This window comes from Fundulus heteroclitus, chromosome 18 (assembly GCF_011125445.2).
Source record: "Fundulus heteroclitus isolate FHET01 chromosome 18, MU-UCD_Fhet_4.1, whole genome shotgun sequence".
Taxonomy (NCBI): domain Eukaryota; kingdom Metazoa; phylum Chordata; class Actinopteri; order Cyprinodontiformes; family Fundulidae; genus Fundulus; species Fundulus heteroclitus.
Genome location: NC_046378.1, coordinates 33152287 through 33158467, shown reverse-complemented (window position 1 = coordinate 33158467; position 6181 = coordinate 33152287).

The following is a 6181-nucleotide window of genomic DNA, read 5'->3' as shown; positions in this document are numbered from 1 at the left end:
GGCGGACCTATATGGTAACAAACCTGGCTGGAAACTGCGTTCTGTTTAACCTTTCAGTTTGGATCTTTTATTTAGTATTTTCCCCAAGGAGGATTTGTTTTACTTTGCCGAAGAGTCTCTGTTCCTGTCTGACTCATGGATTTCCCATCAAAATGCTGCATAGCTGCGACCAAAAGAAAGCAGGGGTCTACCAATGCTCGTAGCTGCGCAGTACAACTACAGCAAACCACAAGGCGGTCTGCCCGGGCCCATTCCCTTCGACCAGATCTAACAGCTATGACGCAATTTTCTTTCATATTGGATGGATCGGATGGTTTACTGTGTTTTGGCCTTAAGTGTGGTGATGAGCACTGGGGGTTGCAGGGCTCAGGTTGCGGTCAGGATGAGGGAAAGTGATACGTTGAAACATGGAGGGACATGGGAGACATCTGGTGGCTTTGCCTCAAAGTCTTTTGAGGTGGAAGATTTTTCACCCCCCTCGTCACTGGAGGTTGAGGGAGACCAGCAGGGCATGGTCTCAGTTCAAGCCGCTGGCTTAGTGCGGTGATTCAGAGAGGGAGTGGTAAACAGAATGAGTTTAGACTCTGAGTGCTAAAATGATGTTAGCAGCATCATTGCTGACATGGGCTAACATTCAAACACTATCGGTCAACACTCTCAATGCTAGTAAAAACTTTGATTTTGGGGTGAGTTACACCTTAAGTGCCCAGAGTTACACTTACACATTCACAAACACCCAAGACCCCCTACTCTCTTCCTACCGCTGTCCTGGATTCTGTCAGCAAGAAGAAAATTAAAACCATCCATGTTAATGTGTGACCTCAGTTACGTGGTTAGGCACGTCTCCGTTAGGTCAGCCTTAATTTCTCAAGGGGGAAGAATGATTTGAGCCAAAAAGCAAAACTTTCAATTTAATTGGTGATCTATCTTCCGATGCTTGTTGTCATAACATATGGATAACGATCAAAAGAATGAAATCCATGTAGATGAAGTGAGTTTCCTGAGGAGCCTTATAAATAGAGTAACGCTCTATCTACAAGGCTTCGTCATTCTGGGAGTAACGCTGCTGCTCTTTCTTGAGTGAAGTCATTTCAGCTGGTTAGGACTTCTGATCAAGATGTCTCCTGGGGATTTGCTGGAGGGATTGTGATGTGACAAAATGTAAGGTTTCACTCCTCTAAGATCTAATGGATGGATGGATTGTTACAAGCAGCAGGAGATCTCTCACAACAACAAGGACAGAATTTAATTTCCTTCATGTGGCAAAATCCTAGCAGGTCTGACTATAAACTGTTGCTGTTTACTGTTATTTTTAAATAGGATCTCTCTCAACATGCAATATTTCAGAGGGTGAAATCAATGTCAGGACTCGCATTTCACCATGACACCATTAAGACACGGCGTAGCACAACTCACTGCGGGGGCAGACGAATAAAAATATGAACAAATCACTGAGGTGTAATTCAGGTCTGTGTCTAACATGGTCCCACGTTTGTCGTTCGGCTTTTATGCATTCGATTTATTTATTTTTTCCTGGAGATGGTTTAATCCACCAAATCTCATCCTCCACACTCAGTATGTGGGTTATTGAAAACTGGAGGTAGGAAAGCCGCAGACTGGGATGTGGGAAAAAGATTAGTAAGACTGTAAGACATTCTTTCACAGAATGTTTGCGAGCCAAGTTGTTGAAAGCATGCAGAGCTCTCAGAGGCAACTACCTGTAGGCTCTGATTCTGCATGTGTGCATGCTGCTGTGCAGAGATACTTCCTGTCCTTCTTTTCACAGAAGATGACACCAACACTCCACAATTTGCACAAAAGAGGCATTTGGGGAGGCGTTTCATTTCACGTGTGCTTGTCAGCTGCTGGAACACCCGACAATTTCTGGGGCTGTTTGAGCCACAAATAACTATGGTTTGGGGAATTTATCTTCTTTAATGGTTGCAAAAACCCATCAAAAGTTCCAAACTTTAAAGTCCTGAAAGCAGCTGAAAGGTTCTGGGTTAGAATCCCACAGACTGCCACTTTGGGTCTCTGAGCTAGACCCTTAGCTTACTTGTGGCTATATGCATTTGTCATTATAGCCCTGTGTTCAGGTATAAAAGCATCTCAGACAGATGTGTGTGCCCCATTGTCCCTGTGGGAAGTCGGACTCAGGAGTTTTAATCGGGAGCATTGATGGATAGTATTAAGAATTACTGTTTTGAACCCATGTCAGCAATAATGTTGCTAACATCCCTTTACCACTCAGAAACTGGTAAGCTTAAAAGTGCATAGCCACATTATTTGACTATTTATACGTCAGTAGCTCACTGTGGTTGCATACAATGTTTTTATGATATATATCATCTCCTGTTAGTGTTTTAGTTGTTATTTTGGTATTTTATACGTTGTTTTTGCTCAGTTTGTTAGTAAATAAAGCCCTTACTGTATATTTATAATAACAACGGAAGTACGACACTGCGCATGCACAGCAGGGGATAACGCACGGAAGCGGCTAAAGGCTATTAGCATCTCCCAGCGAAACTATGAAGAGTGATCCAAGATCCAGTGAAAAAAAAAATGCAATAAAATAAATGATTCCAAGAGGGAAAAGACTGTAATAGTGCTGGGAATACAGTATGAATGTTGGTGTTCACTGAAGCGGATGCTAAAGACGCCATTTGCTCAAATGTGAACGCAGGGTTTATTGACGTGAAAAAATGTTCTGACACGAGGCTCTTAAAGTTGCCGTAGATCGGTGTATTTAATTAATAATGGTTGGTCTTCGATCACGCTGTTTTACTGCGAGGCATTTCAGAGGGTCAGGCTTGGTCCGTCATTATTTACAAATGATATATATATTAAGCAAACCGGCATTATGATAGTTGTGTTTATATCTGCTCATCGCACCTGGTGCTGGATACTATTTAGCCTCAAAAAGGATCATCAAAACACTATCAAGATGAAGCCTTGGTGTATATTACTTTATTTTATCATGATCAAATGGTTTTTGATCTTTTTTTTATAAGCGCATAACATGGCTATACCTTTAATCCCGTCACTCATCACCACTCTTTGCCCTGTATCTCTTGAAACCACCCACTTTGGTCAAAATGTGGTTGGGGGCGAAGTTATGCATCAGGGTGAGTTACACTTTAAGTATGTTGGAAGATCTATTAGCTGTTCTGTTTCAAAGGCCTGGAGAAGCTTGAGAAAGTACATCCAATTGCAGATGTCTGGTGTTGTTGGCTTTCTGGCCGGCTACTCTGGAGTCTCTGCAGGGTGCTTGACGGAGTGCGCTCTCAGTTGTCATTGTATGAAGATAGTTATTGAAGTCATTGTCTGGGGTAGAACTCCTTGGCTTTGAAGTGAATTCAAGGTGGCAGTCAGTCTGCAAATTGCTGGATGGGGGCAGGATCCTTTAATTTAAGCTTTGGTCATCGGGGGTGGGGGCTTGCACTGTATGAATGCTGTGGGTGTGTGGGGTGACCTAGGTGGCTTGCTGGGTCTTTTGCCTTGTTTGGCCTCATGGTGCTCACTGTTTCAGCTCTACATCTGCGCCATGGTGCTGCACTTGCTCTCCACATTTACGGATATATTTGCAGCTTCCCCTCAACTCCTTTTGCCAGCATCTCTATATTTTAACTTCGGTCAACATCTGCCTTCACTTCTGTGCATACATCCATGCAGCCATGTACATACAAACGCAACATACATACAAGGACAAAGGAACAACTGCAGCATTAGATAACCAAACAAAGAAGCATGGCCTAAACCAGAAAGGAAAATCAACACAACACACAATGTACTGAAATGAAATGTAGGATTTTCTAAAAAGATTTTATCGTGAGATCCTGCCACTGCAATAAAAGATAAAATGCTTTTCACAAATCCCTACCAGGGGGACCAAGAAATGTGGCAAGTACTGTACAGCATGGGTTCACACTTGTCCAAAAACTATACTATGAAAGTAACGAAAGAGAAAACCCCCCATTAAACTCTTAATGTAAAAACAACTTTGCCATTTGCAAACAAGATGTTGCATGTAGAGTTATATCTTTGTGCTGCAAAGAAATGTCCTTTGAAACAAATTCTCCTCAGTAATGACAGCCAGAATCTTTTGCGTATTTCATTTCTTTCCCCGAAGCACAGACTGGAACAACTTAATTTTGCTCCGAGCAAATGGTTGTCTCATGATGAAACTGTTGCAAGATTTCAAAAAGCTGCCATGAGGATAGTTGGGGGAGCATTCAATAAAGGGCTTTTTTTTTTAGAGGCAACAGAGCAGCTACATGACACCGCAGAACAGGATGAATTATAAAAACTGACACCACCATACTCTTTCTGAAAAGTAAAAAAAAGACTCAAAAGACCCAGTTTTCTTTAAGTAGCATCAATCACAACCTGAGTTAAAAGTTTCATATGCCTTCAGCTTTCGGGGGAGTTCAAAAACTGGTCTATCAACACATATCTCGGAGCACTGTTTGCTTTCCTTTATGGCTTTTGCCAATAATCAATTTTTTTTTGGCTCAGTTGCTATAGCAGCCAGCTGATACTTGATGGAGTTCAGCGAAGGAGGCGAGGAGGAAGAGGAAAGGGTCAGCTTCAGTGTGCCGCGCAGAATATAAAAGGGCAGGCCGGCTTATTCACAGATCGAGTTTCAATTGATCTACCCTCGGTCATTATCAGAACCACTATCGCAGGCCTAATGGCTCTATGAAAGACTCATGTATGGGCTAAGAAGGAGGGAAAGTTGGGTTGAATGGACTTAACCTGATACAATCAGCCGCACGTATCCCAACGCCCGGTCTGTGTGTTTTGCTCTAATATAGCGATCTTTATTCTTGCCTTAGATTTCATCATCATGGCTCAGCTGAGTTTTGAAAGGGAGGTTTGAATGGTTTAAAAAAAGCACACGGAGAAGAGATTTCTTCTATCAGGGCTGAGCTTTATTTTCTTTTTAAAGCTTTTTACCTGAATGAAAAACTGCCCCCTTTTCATATGCCCCCCCCCCCCCCCTCATTCTCTGATTTGCAGAGTGCAGATGCCTTTTGTCAAGCCCTCCTGCTCTCTCCTCGTTTGAGACCCCAGGAATTTCTTTACCCTCCTTCATACTCCGGGACAATGCCATTCAAGGTTATCATTCAAGAGGCCAAAGAAGGGAAGGGGGGGGGGGGGGGGGGGTAAAGGCGACTGCTAAAGCGGGGCAGATTTTTGGTGGCCTGGGAATTGGAGTTGAGGAAGGGCTTGAGAGACCCGGATTAATGTAAAAGATTCCCTTTTGGGTTTGAGAGACCATCAAAGCAGTCAAGGAAATCACCTTGCAAAATCACAGACCTGTGACACACTAAAATAACTTTAAATCTAATGTGTCATTTAGTCAGTTTGTATTTATTTGTTTCTCACAACAGACGGCAGATCAAAAAGTCGCTGAGAAAGAGCAAATTCTGATCAATTCAGACAGATGCTGTTGACATATTAACGTCTGAATGACCTAATCGTTCTACCCCTGTCAGCTGTTTTTCAGGCTTTTAAGTTTAAAACCTCAGTGCAAAGTTTCCCCCGTGTCACATCAAGCTTTAAGAAGGTGTCTGTGAACCATCTGCTGGAGGAAACCTTTTGGGCATGTTGAGGCATGTCCTCTCCCTCGCTTGAAACCCGAGGCACACATCATCACGCTCAGCATGCACGCCTACATTTCTTATCATGTTTCAATTCTGTCTGTTGTCCGACTCGCATCAACAAAGTCGCTTTCAGAGGGGCTTTCAGCGATGTAGGCACTGCTTCCAGGGAAAGCTGAAGAGCTTTTCTCTTTTTTTTTTCCTTTTTCCATGGGCGAGATGGATATCTGGAGTTCTGTTTGAACGCAGGAGGAAGAGATGGTGCTTTGAGTGGGTGGGGAAAAAAAGGATTTATATGAAGCATGAGAAGAATGTGTGCCATGTTATGTGCACAGCAATTCATTTAACTGTATTTAGCTACAAATAGCAGGAATTAAGTGTCGTTTAGCTAATAGCCTAGTCATTGATATTGTATCAATACTGATTGATTTTTAAATAAAAAAAGTAATTTACTATACTGCTGCTGCACATCGCTTAAAAAGAACTGTCAGAAAATGATTACTGGCCTCAAAGTATGTCTACTTTTCTTTGTTATTAATTAGAATTTTAAACACAAATGGGAAAAAAAAGGAAACAAT